The sequence below is a fragment of the Leptonychotes weddellii genome, unplaced genomic scaffold (assembly GCF_054177405.1).
Source record: "Leptonychotes weddellii isolate Sample4059 unplaced genomic scaffold, ASM5417740v2 HiC_scaffold_3434, whole genome shotgun sequence".
Taxonomy (NCBI): Eukaryota; Metazoa; Chordata; class Mammalia; order Carnivora; family Phocidae; genus Leptonychotes; species Leptonychotes weddellii.
Genome location: NW_027943357.1, coordinates 1 through 12,565, shown reverse-complemented (window position 1 = coordinate 12,565; position 12,565 = coordinate 1). Strand labels below are relative to the sequence as shown.

The 12,565-nt window shown below is 63.3% G+C and overlaps 1 long non-coding RNA gene across 4 annotated transcripts; it reads left to right on the top strand.

Annotated features, from left to right (window-relative positions):
- The first annotated feature begins 1,553 nt into the window (after positions 1-1,553).
- LOC115941199 (uncharacterized) lies at positions 1,554-7,114 on the top strand. 4 transcript variants are annotated; one of them, XR_014142246.1, is made up of 6 exons: positions 1,917-2,005; positions 2,431-2,580; positions 4,672-4,814; positions 5,624-5,873; positions 6,428-6,642; positions 6,811-7,110. It is a non-coding gene; the product is annotated as an uncharacterized LOC115941199 (long non-coding RNA). The 4 variants fall into 4 exon arrangements; XR_014142245.1 differs by having other exon boundaries at positions 5,624-5,897; positions 6,428-7,114; XR_014142244.1 differs by having other exon boundaries at positions 6,428-7,113.
- Positions 7,115-12,565: the final 5,451 nt, after the last annotated feature.

The window sequence follows — 12,565 nt, the reverse complement described above, 5'->3', positions numbered from 1 at the left end:
TTTTTTTTTTTAAAGATTTTATTTATTTATTTGACAGAGAAAGACACAGCGAGAGAGGGAACACAAACGGGGAGTGGGAGAGGGAGAAGCAGACTCCCCGCCGAGCAGGGAGCCCGATGCGGGACTCGATCCCGGGACTCCAGGATCATGACCCGAGCCGAAGGCAGTCGCTTAACCAACTGAGCCACCCAGGCGCCCTGGGGGGGCTTAGGTTTACTCCCCAGCAGACCGGGGGCTGGGGGGCACCCCCCAGGCAGTGGCTTACAAACACTAACTCCGTCAGCGTCCTCTGGAGGGCGTGTGCAGAGATGTCAGCCTCCCCACCTCGTTTTTGATGCCGCAGGTCTGGGGAAGGCCCAAGAATCTGCATTTCTAACAAGGTCCCAGGTGGGGGGCTGCAGGTGGTTGGACACCCCTCCTGGAGAAACCATGGTTCCCAGGGCCGTGACAGCTCTCAGATGTCAAAAGGCTCGCCCTGGGTGGGTGGGGTCTTCCCAGGAAGGCCTAGGAGGCAGACCCTCTGGGGTGGCAAACCCCTATTTAACCACCTGCTCGCCTGGGTAATTCACGCTGTTCTAGGCCTGCCACTCGATATGTGGTCCACAGACCGACGGGTCGTGTGCCCCTGACCTTGTCAAGATTCCCATGTGGTCTGTGACGCTCTGCTAAGGGTCAGGTGTGGAGATGTGCCATACCAAGGCCTGGGAGGGCCCTGAGCCCCGGGGCCCCCACAAAGCAGGGCCTGCAGGAAAGGGCCTCTGGGCGAATCTGACCAGCCACACAAACCCTGAGCCAGCAGCTGGTCATCTTTGCAGCTGGAGGACGGCGAGCCCCGGGCCTCCCCCTCTGTCTAAACTCGGGTGAGCCAGTGCCCGGGCAGGCCGGAAAGCCAGAGAGGCAGTGGCTGGGATTTGGGGCGGCCCAGCTGCTTGAGCCGTCAAGGTGGGTGAGCTCTCCCTGTTACGGAGGCACCGCCCACGCGGCCCCAGCCGCTGCCCCGAGCTCACCCTGCTGACGCCGATGGGGTCTCGCCAGGGGCCGGGGCTGCACACCTGTTAGCTGCCCCTATGCGTCCTCTGCTTCTCCCCCATTCCCCTCTCCCAGGGGCCCTGCAGGACAGGACGGACGCAGACACACATGTGCACCCGGGGCAGCCAGCCTCTGAGGCTGGTGATTAATACCGCCGACAGATGGCATTTACTGTTACCTCGCGCCCGATCCGCGGCAGCCTCCCCTCCCTCCCCCACCCCCCCTTCACAGAGCGGAGATGCCCGTCGGGGCTCTGACAGCCCTCTGCACGCCGGGGCCCGCGGGCTGACAGTGAAGAAGACCCCTCCCCGCTGGGCCCCCCGGAGCAGGGAAGCAGCCGGTAATTAGCGGCCACCCGGGCCACGCCGCACCTGCTGTCCACTCAGCTGCGGCCGCTGGCCTCCCTCCCGCTGGGCGCCCTGCCCCCCTGCAGCCCGCCTGTCAGGGAGCTGACGCCCGGGCACATGTGCACTGCAGCTGTGGGGGCCCGTCAACGCCGTGCCTGGCCGCGGGGCCGGCCGCCAGTCGCTGGTGACAACCAAAGAAGGCAAATGTGGCCGGCCACTGTGGGCCCTGGGCCACCCCTGCAGGGTGCAGACCCATGCCGGCCCGCCCTGGGAGTGACCAGGCCCTGGGGCAGGCAGTCCCCCCGGCCGGCTTGGGGGCGGTTCAGACACGTGGCCGGCTCCACCTTGCCAAAGCCCTTCCACGCTGGGGACTTCGTTCCGGCCTCACGCTGAGGACAAACGGCGCGGAGAGAGCCCAGGGAGCCTGCCGGGTCCGCGCCGCCCACCCCTCCCCGGGCGCTGTGTGATATGCACGGCCAGCGGTGGGGACCGCGGGCCCTGGCACCAACACAGCAGGTCCCTTGGAGAGTCCAGCTGGCGGACACTCAGCCCAGGGCCGCCCGCTGAGCGCCGAGAAGGGAAGAGGCCGCTCCCGCCAGCGCCCGCGACCTCCGTGGCAGAAAGGGAAGGTGAGGCCGCCCGTTTCCTGAGCAGACGCGCAAACGCTGGCGGCTTGCTCCGCGCCCTTGACAGTCGCGGCTCCTTATTCTCGCGGAGGCCCCGGGGGTGGGGGTGCCGCGGCCAGCCCTCACTCTCAGGTACAGAGAGGCGCGGTGTCTGCCGCGGGCACACGGGGCGCTGGGCGCGCCCCACAGGGTCATGCGGGTCTGCAGGGCTGCGAGGCCTGCCTGCCCCCAGTGCGCCATGTTCTTCCAGAGGCCGCGGCGGGGCTGGCATGCAGACCTGGCTGCAGGGGGTGGGGGTGGCAGCCCCGGGACACAGCTGCGCCGTGAGGGACCTCCCGAGTCTCTGGCGCCTTGAGTCCTGGCTCTCTGCTTCTCACTGAGTGACCTGGGGGGTCCCTGCACCTCCCTGAGGCTTTATTTCCCGATAGAGGGGGTAGCAGTCTGCGCACGCACGCGCTCAGTGAAATTCGGCAGAGGTTCATGGAAGGACGGTGCGCCAGGACCCTGCTCTGGAGGCTGCCGTCGGCACGGACCCCACCCCAGAAAATGACGGAGGCCGTCCGGGAAGAGCGGAGGAGGTGTGGCGAGGGGGCAGGAACAGTGTTTGTGCTGCGGGGATGTGCAGAGTGTTCGGGAGTCTCGGCGAGGAGGCGTGTGCAGGGCCCCCAGGACGGAGGGTCCGGAGGGTCAGCGGGGCTGCGCTGGTGCACGTGGACCCGCTGTGTGGGCAGAGGAGCCGCTGAAGGCTCACACGGCAGCCGGAGCGAGCCTCAGCTCGCACGTCCACTCTCCTGCCCAACACCTGGCAGCAGCTGTCACTGCGCGAGCGGCTTCTTGCTGACCCAGGCCGCCCTCCCGCCCCGTCGGGGCCGCCGTCCACCGCAACCCTCGCCCCTCTCCCCGCACCCAGAGCACCCCGCCGGGAATGCTCCGTCCCTCTTGGCGGTTCCGCTCTGGCCTCACGTCCTCAGGCGACATGCCCCCACACTTGAGCTCCTCGCCCTCTGGAACGTCGCCCCGTGCGGGGATGACCTTGCCTTCTGGTCCACCTGTTTGCAGGGAGCGCGTGGGGTGGGGACGTCCAGAAGGCTGGGGCACTCGATGCCAGAGCAGGATGCAGGGGGGATGGGGGTCTGAAGGCGTCTCCCTGGGGTCTCCCTGCATCGGGGCTGGAGGGGCCAGCCGAGCAGGGATAGCTGGGGGGTCCACTCAGGGCCCAGGCTTGGAGGGAGCTGGATGCTGCCCCCCAGGACGAGTCACTGCCTCTGTGAGCCTCACTCCTCGCTCACCAACTGCCCACCTCCCTGGTGTGTGGGACAGATCAAAGGAGACGGAGAAACGCACTTAGCAGAGGCCTGGCACCCACCACGGTCACACCGCAGGTGGCGGGGGCTATAGTCACTGTCCTTACCTATCATCTCCTCCCCATCCCCGAAGCCCCAGGCTGTGTGCGAGCCGACTGGCCCACAGCCCCTGCGGCCTGTCGGCAAACGGTAATGAGCTGCTGGACTGGGGCGGCCTTGTTCTCCTGCGCTGGCTTCCTGCCCTGCCCCCTCTCGAGGCCGCCTGCCAAGCCAAGGGCTGCTCCCTGGCCCCCCGAGACCCACAGCGAGGCTCAGACTCCCCGCGGCTCTCATGGGCTGGTGGCCAGCATGGGACTGTCCGGGCAGAACCCTGCACCCATAGCCACAGGAGCTGGCTGGGCTCAGGGTGCAGGAGTGCAGGGGAGGGGCTCCTCCGTCAGATGCTGGGTGCCGGAAGCCAGTGAGGGGTTCAGTCCTGCTTCCCGCCAAGGCTGTGAGCAAGGCCTGGCTCAGCTCCCTGGCAAGGCCAGACCCACCTGGAGACCCCAGGCAGGTCCTGTGAGGCCACTTGTCTCCTCCCTCCTTCTCAGGTCCCCTCAACGTCCCTGCCCAGTGTCCTGACCCCCATGCTCTGCACACAGCGTCTGGTAGAATCCCCATGCCCTCCCCCGCAAAATGCACTGTCAGGGCCCTCTCATGTCCTGAATCCCCAGGGTCACCCGGCCTGGGAATGGCAGGCTAGGCCTGACCTGTGCCCTCCATCCCGAGCTCCGACTGTCCCCTCCACACCCACCCAGGCCTCTGTCTCCCACACTCCTCATTCTGGGGTGCTTCGAGGCTCTTAGTCCCACAGACCCTCCACCTGATGGTGGGGGTTCCCCTGGAAAAGCTCCCTTTAGGGGGCTCTGGTTAGGCAGATCTGGTCCAACCTTATAATGTTAATATATGATAATAAGGATATCTGCTGCTCCTATGCAGGGCCTCACACGCATTAGCTTGTCTACCCCTCAGGTCAGGAAAAGTGAAGTGACCCCAAGCACCGATTTTTATTAGGAATTCCACACGACAGGCTGGTTATCATGCCCATTTTTAGATGGTGAAGCTGAGGCTCAGGGAGGGCGAGTGACTTGCTCAGGTCTCAGAGCCGGAAGCACAGAGGGTGCCGGGCAGAGGGCTGAGCCCGGGCCCCCACGGCGCCGCCATCACCTGCGAGACCAGCTGGGCTCTGACCCAACGCTGCCTCGGAACGATGTGTGGGCCAAGCAGCACACAGGAGGGGCAGCTGCCTGGGGTCAGAGGTCCCTCATTGTGAGTCAGTGGCGTCCGAACTTGGGCAGATGAGCGCAAGGACCATCTTCCCAACAGCATGGAGCTCCTTCTGATCTCGGCACGCCCAGGAAGAAGAAAGGAGACCCGGCCACCAGCATCCCTGTGCCCCTCCCAGTTCCCTGGGCAGCCAGGGTGAAGGCACCGCGGTTCTTTCCACGCAACCTGCCAGGCCCAGCTTGGTGAGTGCAGAACCCTGCCTTAGCCAAGTGAGGGGCCGATCATGCGAGTGGAGGAAAGCTCGGAGTCTGGGGAAGGGACATCGAGCCCCGTCACCCGACGCCAGGGGTCCCCACCAGCCATTCTGGAGCCCGAGCAGTGTCTCAGCCCGAGGAGCAGCCTCGTGCTGATGCAGGCGGGGGACAGCCGGGGAAGTGCCAGGCCCCCACCCGTGGTCCTGGCTCAGAGGTAGGCAGACGGGAAGCGAGGGGCCCGTAGCCAGGGAGCTCAACGTACATGGAAAAGAACATTCCTTATGTGAAGGGCCCAGACCGCTGGCTTGTGTGACCTCCCCACGACCCTCAGAGGCCAACGGCACTCCTCTCCTCTTTCAGATGGGGAAACAAGACAGGCCAGGCGACCTGCCTGGCTCCCACAGCTGAGGAGGGGGCTGGCCATGACCTGGGCATCACTCCCACCGGCCCACAGCCCCACAGCTTGCAGGCGCCCTCCCGCCCCCTTCTGATCCCCCATCTGCCACCCCGCGGAGCCTTTCTCTGTGGCAGTCCCCACCGGCCTCCCAGAGGGCAGGGGGCCTACTGGCACTGGGCCGCTGGTGTCCTGGTGCGGGTCTGGGCAGGCAGCAGTCAAGGCACGTCTAGGCGTCCTAGTGAGCAGAAGAGCCAAAGGGGTCCCCCGCCCCCAACCTTGCCTCCCACCCTTGGGAACATTCCCAGACCTTGGCCTGCACGCCACAGGCCCATGGGAGACCCAGCATCTTTCCCAGACGGTGTATCCAGTCTCCAGCTGAATGTCCCTAATCCATCCACAGAGGAAGCTGCTCTCCAAGCCAGGCAGAGCCGGTGGGAAAGAACATGGAATGTGCCGGAACAAGCCACCCCATCCATCACTGTCCCTGTCTGCCTGTGGTTCCCAGCCTGCCCTGCCTGGCTGAGAACTGGCCACAGCCCAGAGCTCCCAGCCCTGGGGTTCTAGAACCTTCTTCTGCCCGCCTCCAGTCTGCAAAGCTGCTGGAAATAACAAGCCTCTGCTTTGATCATTCAGAGTCTTGATTTCTGCTGGTACCTCATCTGACCCTTACAAAGGTCCTGGGAAAGTAGGAAGGGAGGGATGGGTTCCGACAGTAGGCAACCAAGCCACGGTGATCAAGTCCTGACTGCATGCTGGGCCTGGACCCGAGCACTTCACATGAATCACTCAGCTCACCCTGCAACAAGCCTATGAGGGGGGCAGGTGAGGAGACCCGGCCGCGCACCCAGGCCGTCTGGCTCCAGGAGCCACTCTCTCCGTGGGGTCTTGGGATGCAAGGGCCCTGCTCCAGGGTCTGCTGGCCTGGGTTGGACGCAGCCCCACCCCAGACCCCTCTCCTGGAGCTGGCACATGGGCAGGGGTTCCCGAGGCCCGCAGGAGGCCGGGGAGGGGCCCCCAAGGTTCCGAGTGCCCCTTGAGTCCCCAGGATGACAGAGGTCAGCCTCGGAAGTATCAGAGCAGAAGGCTTTCCCGGGGCTGCCGGCGGGCGGGGCTCTGGAGTACAGTGCGGGGGTCCTGCACCTCCTCTGTAAAGGGCAGAACATGGGGGCTGCCCCCCAGCCTCAGGGTCCGCATCCGTACACAGGAGACGCAGCGTGAGTGTGAAGCTTGCACAACGATCTCCGCGGTTCTGCTGAGGTCGAGAGGAGACAGATGTCCTCGACGGGGCCTGACTGTGTGCCTGCCCATCCCTCAGACCTCACACCTCCCTTCCAGGAGCAAAAGGAAGAGAAACCCCCTTCGAGGTCGTCTGGCCAGGACCAGCCTCCCTGTGCGCCCCACACCCCAGTGAGACAGATGGTGAGCCCACCCTCACTGTCCCCCAAGAATGGAGGGCTCCACGTGGGGGCGAGGGCAGAGCCAGGGGTGGGGCGCATCTCTGAATTCCTAGCTTCTGCCCTTGGCCAGGCAGCGGGCCAATATTCTAAAACTCTGGCCAAGGTAAACCCATACGCCTGGCTTTCCTAGGAACCAGAGGGGCAGGCTGGCCCCTCTGAGACATACGTCCTACGACTGGTCACCATGGCTCCCCTGCCCCTCAACCAGGACCCTGAGTGCTCCCGGCTCCTTTGTGCCTGGCCTGCCTGTCCTCGAGCCTACTCAGCTGCTCCTACCTCAGGGCCTTTGCACTGGCCATTCCCTCTGCCACGGATTCCTCCCCCCAGATTCCTTTATGGCCTGCTCACACCCTCTGCGTTTTTGCCCCAAGGTGACCCTCTCTCAGTAAGACCGAGTGCCTAGAACAGTGCTGGGCACACGTGGGTGCTCAATAAATACTTGCTGAATTACAAGCAGGACAGCCCACGGAGGCACAGTTCACTGAGAGCAGCCTCCCTAGTGTCACGGGCTCTCTTTAAGCCGATGTGGCTCCCGACCTCCTTCCCCATCGGGTCCAAACCAGTGTGGCCCACGGGGCAACCCGCGACCCTCCCCAAGCTGTCCGCACAGCCACGGCCCCTCTGTGCCGCCTCCTTCCCAGCATGGCCTCCGGGTGGCCAAGCCCTGGCCTAGCAGGGCAGGACTGCCCACTCAATAGACGAGGACACCGAGGGCAGGGAGGTCAGGGGCTTCACCCGAGACCACAGCTCAACAGGGCGACAGAGCTCTGATCCCCCAATGACCTCCTATCACAGCAGCAGCCCCGCATCGGGCCCAAAGCCCCTTCTGATCACACCACCAACAGCATGGCCGAGCACAGGACGGGGACAGGCACGCGGTCTCCCACGCGGTCTCCCGAGGGGGCAGCTCTGTGGGTCAGGGCAGCGGCCCTTGGTTTGCAGAGCCGCCCTCCCGAGTGCTCAGTGCCACCAGGGTCTCAGCGTCCACGAGAGGGGCTTGCAGGAGAGCCACGCAAGAGACAGGGGCAGCGGGCTGCGTGGGAAGATCCCCACACGACGGTCCCAACGCACGTGATGCGGGGGGGCCCCCCACCATGGACACAGAGTCACTATCTCGGAGGCCACTGAGCTCGGTGCAGGGCCTGGGCCAAGGGAGGCAGCTCCCAGCTCCCACAGGGCCCGGCCAAGAGCGGCCAGCCGGCCAGGTGCCCGGGGTGCGGGGTGCAGAGAGCAGGAGCCCCCAGACCTCTGCAAACATGGTCTTGCCCCTGCAATGGCCCTCCTCCTTCACAGCCACCCCAGTTGGCCTGGCCTTGGCCTGGGGAGCATCTTTCCTGGCCCCAGGGTCTCTCAGAAACCTCCCTGACTGGGGGCCTCCCGTGGGTGCATGTGGGACAAACAGGAAAATCAGGCATGAACCCCTAGGAAGAGACACATTTCAGAAGGTCTGTGAGCAGCGACGGACAGGGGCCACCAGGCTGAGGGAGAGGTGATGGGGCTCGGGGGGCTGTCTGCCTTTGGGGCAAACCCAGGACAGTGGGTGACCCTCCACGTCCAGACGGGTGGGTCTGACCAGGAGGCTGGGTGCCCCCCCTACTCTGTTAAGGCCAATGTCAGAGGGGAGGCTTGTCTTTGATCCCCAGCAAAGCGACACGGGATGGTCACGGGGGTGCGGCCCTAATGAGTCCCAGGCGTTTCCCGCATCTGCTTTCTATTACGGCGTGCACCGCACCCATGAAAAAATCATGATACAAAAACACGGGGATTACTGTTTTCCCCTCCAGTGGTCGCGGTGGGCCTCCTGCCCCCGCGAGTGCTCGAGCCGAGCGTGTCCATCCACAGCCTCCCGCCCAGCCCTCGGGGCCATCCCTCTGGCCCTGAGTCCGCCTGCCAACCCTTCCCCCTGCACGGTGCTGAGCCCCCCGGAATGCCTGCTCCCAGGGCCCTGTGACCCCCTGGGCCTGTGGGGCCGGAGGCAAGGGTCACAGGTCACCATGGCAACAAAGCTGGGCCGGGCGTCAGGAAACCGGGGTTCCCATCCTGCCCTGCAAGCAACTGTGAACTTGGGAAAACGACCCCAGCACATGTCTGAGCCTCGGTTCACCCGATGGAAAAACGGGGCCTGTAACTCCCACTTCTGGGGCGGGGGTGGTCTTGGACGAGGAACCCAGGAGGGCTTCCCAAAGTGGCAAGCCCGCCGTGGCTGCTCATGCCCGTCTCTGTCTCCTGGCTGGAACACCGGCGCCTTTTCTCATCTGGGCCTTGGTGCCCACACCTGCCATGCGGGGAGGGCAGAGGCCACCCTGAGGAGTCGCAGCGGGTGCCCCGTGGAAAGCGTCCAGCGCACATGCTCAGCAAGCGGCGTCCTGCTGTACACGCATGGGGCCCCAAGGAGGCCCTGCGCAGGGGTCCCGGGGGAAGGGCTGTCCTCCGCACGCCGGCCACCTGCCCAACTTTGATCGCAAACTGGCTCCCTTTTGCCGAGAGCTGCTCGCGCGCTAGGTCTGAAAGCCTCTGTCCTGAAAAAGCCACGCGGTGTTGTTAGGGCCCCAAGGTACAGTGGGGAAACCGAGGCACACAGTGGCGATGTCACCTGCCCTGGGTCACACTGCAGATGTGCCCACAGCTCTAAGGCTGGTGGCAGACAGAGCTCGTCCCTCCCTGTGGACGTGCGCAGAGCCCACCCACAGGGCTGACAGTGGCCTCTGTCCCAGGGTGAGGGGGTCCGCAGGAGAATGTCGGGGCACAGTAAAGACCCCTTGCAGCCACAGAGGGGACACCGTGTAGCGGCCAGGCTGCTGACATCCCATCAGCAGTGAGAGGGAGCCAGTCGGCCTGGGCAGGAAGGTCCTTTCTATCACCGAGATAAACACAACTGGACCAGACACAACCTCACCCGAATGCCCCTCCAGCCCCAGCCCAGCGGTCCCCCCCAGGCTGGGCTCACTCACCCCTTATGAGCTGGCTACATGGCCCCAGGCGGAGAGACCTCATCCCAGACACAGCGGGCCTGCCGGTCTCCTCCCAGCATCTCTGGGAAAGCGTGGCACATTTACACTCTACAGATGAACCTGGGCTCATCAAGACCTGGGAAGATGGGGCACGACTGTCCCCTTCTTGCTCTAGGCTCTGATAGGGGGCAGGCAGATGGAGCCTCCCTCCATGCCTCGCCCACTCCGGCTCCTTCCTCCTCCCTTCTTCCTTCCTGTCCAGCACTCCCGTCCTGCCGCAGGGCCTTTGCACCTGCTGGAACACTTCCCCAGATCTTCACAGGGCTGTCTCCTTCTCATCAGTCAGGCTTGGTTCAGGTCTCTCCTCAGAGAGGCCTTCCCTGACACCCCTGCAGGGCTGCCCCCTCGCCCCCGCACGTCCACTACCTCACCTGAGTTGCTTTTCCGTGGAGCACTGGTCTGCACCTGCGCTCATCCCGTGTTGCTTCTCGTTCTTGTCTTTCTGTGCACTGCTAAGCCCCAGATGGAGCCCAGAACAGCGCCGGACACTTTGCAGGTCTGCAGCAGACCTTTGAAGGTTTGCTGACTGGCCTGCGAGAGAGAGCCAGCGTCCCCACCTGCCCTCCTGCCACCCTAGGTCCGATCCGCTCCTCGTGCGTGAGCTCGGCTCCGTGTGGCGGGACGGCCCCTGGGCAGGGCTTGGTGGGGACCTGCCCCTGCCAAGTGGCTCCAGTTAGTAGCTCCCCTGTGTGTGCAGTGTGAAGTATCCGAGGACTGGGGGCTGTCTGGAGCCTGTCCCACAGCAATAAGCATGGTTATGGTACCCGGGACCTCCCTCCACCCATGAGGTGGACGCATCACAAAATGACCCAGGCCCCTCGCAGTGCGACCACAGCTCTTCCCATCTACTCGACATGGAGTAGACATCCCTGCCCTGCATCCGGGCCAGCCCTGGGACTTGCTGTGGGTGCGGTGGAAGTGATGTTGGCCAACTCTGAGCCTGGACACGAGAGGCGTCAGCTGCGCCCGCTCTGCTGTCCAGCCAGCCGGCTGGAGGATTCCCGTGGGGCAGTCTCCAGTCGTGCGAGGGGCCCAGCCACAGTCAGCAGAGCCGCTGACCACAGACCCAAAAGCAAGCCCAGTGGGACCAGAACTGCCCGCCTAAAGAACTGTGAGCCAAACAACGGTGGTTATTTCAGCAGCTAAGTTTTGGGGTGGTTTGTTATGCAGAAATAGCTAACTGATACATTTGGGTGTTTAGAGCCACAACATGTGGGAGCTGGAAGGGGCCTGCCAATCCCGCCGATCAGATCACACAGATGGCAAGTGTTAGTTGCCTCTGAGACTCCTGCCTCTCTGCTCCTCACCCCTCCTGCGGGGGCGGCTCAGCGTGGACAGGCACGCCTACCTTAGGGAATGCGTTCTCAGGAAACCAGCAAGGACACACGCAGACGGTTACCTCTGAGAACGTTTATCACCGCATTGCTTATGAGAGTGACAACAGGGGGGCCCCAGTAGAGGGCCCGTTAAGGAAATTCTCGGGTTGACGCAATACGACGCAGACTTAGAAATCGTGCTGTAGGTACATTAGCCGCAGAAACTGTTTTTCAGTATCTACTCGCATCATCACAGGCCCCACGGCAATTTCACCACTGGGTGCAGACACGGGGGCAGCAGCAGCAAGAACAGGAATACGCATCAGCCGCTTTGTCAAAAGGCCAAACTGGAAGCCATCCAAATATCTATCAAGAGCTGAAGGGGCAAATGGGTCGTGGTATATGAGACGACAAGGGAATAAACCACCGTACAGCTGTGTGCACCAACACGGATGAATCTCATGTACAGCGGAGCGACGGACACCAGACCCCAAGAGCACATGCCATGCAATTCCATTTACACGAAGTTCAGAAACAGGCCAAGTGGTGCTGGCCTCTGACTGTAGGACGTTGGTCGCCCTGACGGAGAGACCGCGAGGGGTCCAGGGCCCGGGGCAGCTCAGGCAACGTTCGTGACCTGGCACACTGTGCGAGTTCGAGCCGTGGACTTCCATGTGTGGTACTTAAACACCCACTAACTCCCAAAAATGAGCCCATGGAACACTATCTAATGACACAGGAGTGACCCATGCACATCAAGAGGGGACAAGCGCATGCAATTCTATCTTGAAAACAAACTCAGGCACAGAAAAATGACCAGACACAAACGTGACCATGGCTCCTGGGTAGAAAGCGATTCAGAGCCAGCAAGTTCTTTGCCTCTGTTTTCCAGAAGAGCCTGGGATTTTGGTTGCGCCACACAGCCCAGAGCTCCAACCACCCCAAACAAGTGGGGTAGGTGAGACCTTCTCAGACCCGAGCTCTGCTATAGTTCTGCATCCCAGTCTTTACAGCGTCCCAGCATGAAGCAAATTGTTAAAAGTCAGGGGAGGGTGGAGAGCTCAAAGCTGCTGGAATGAAAACCTTCCATGCTCTCCAAAGGGCTGCAAACACGATCCAGATGCTGGGCCTCCTCACCCTGTGGCTGGCACACAAAGGAAGCACATTCCTCGCCCAGCTGCTGGGGCTGCACGGCCAAGAGCAGTTCCCTTAGAGCTGCGGGGGAGGCACCCTGCCATCTGGCCACCTCCTAGGGGGAGGGGCAGTGGGAGGAAGGGATACCCTCTTTGCCCAGCACTAGTCCTAGAGCTCTTGCAGTCCCCTCCCATCCCCCCATGCATGCCTGCCACCAGGGGGAAGTGCCCATCTGCTTACTTGCACACCTACCTGAGTGTGATTGGGCTGTGGTGCCTCCCACAATGAATGTGGTGGCATGGCTGCCTGGGTGGATGGGTATACATAGAAAGATGAGTGCGTGGGAGGTGGGTGGATGGATGGATGGATGGACAGGTGGATGGGTGGGTGGGTGGATGGATGGATGGATGGACAGGTGGATGGG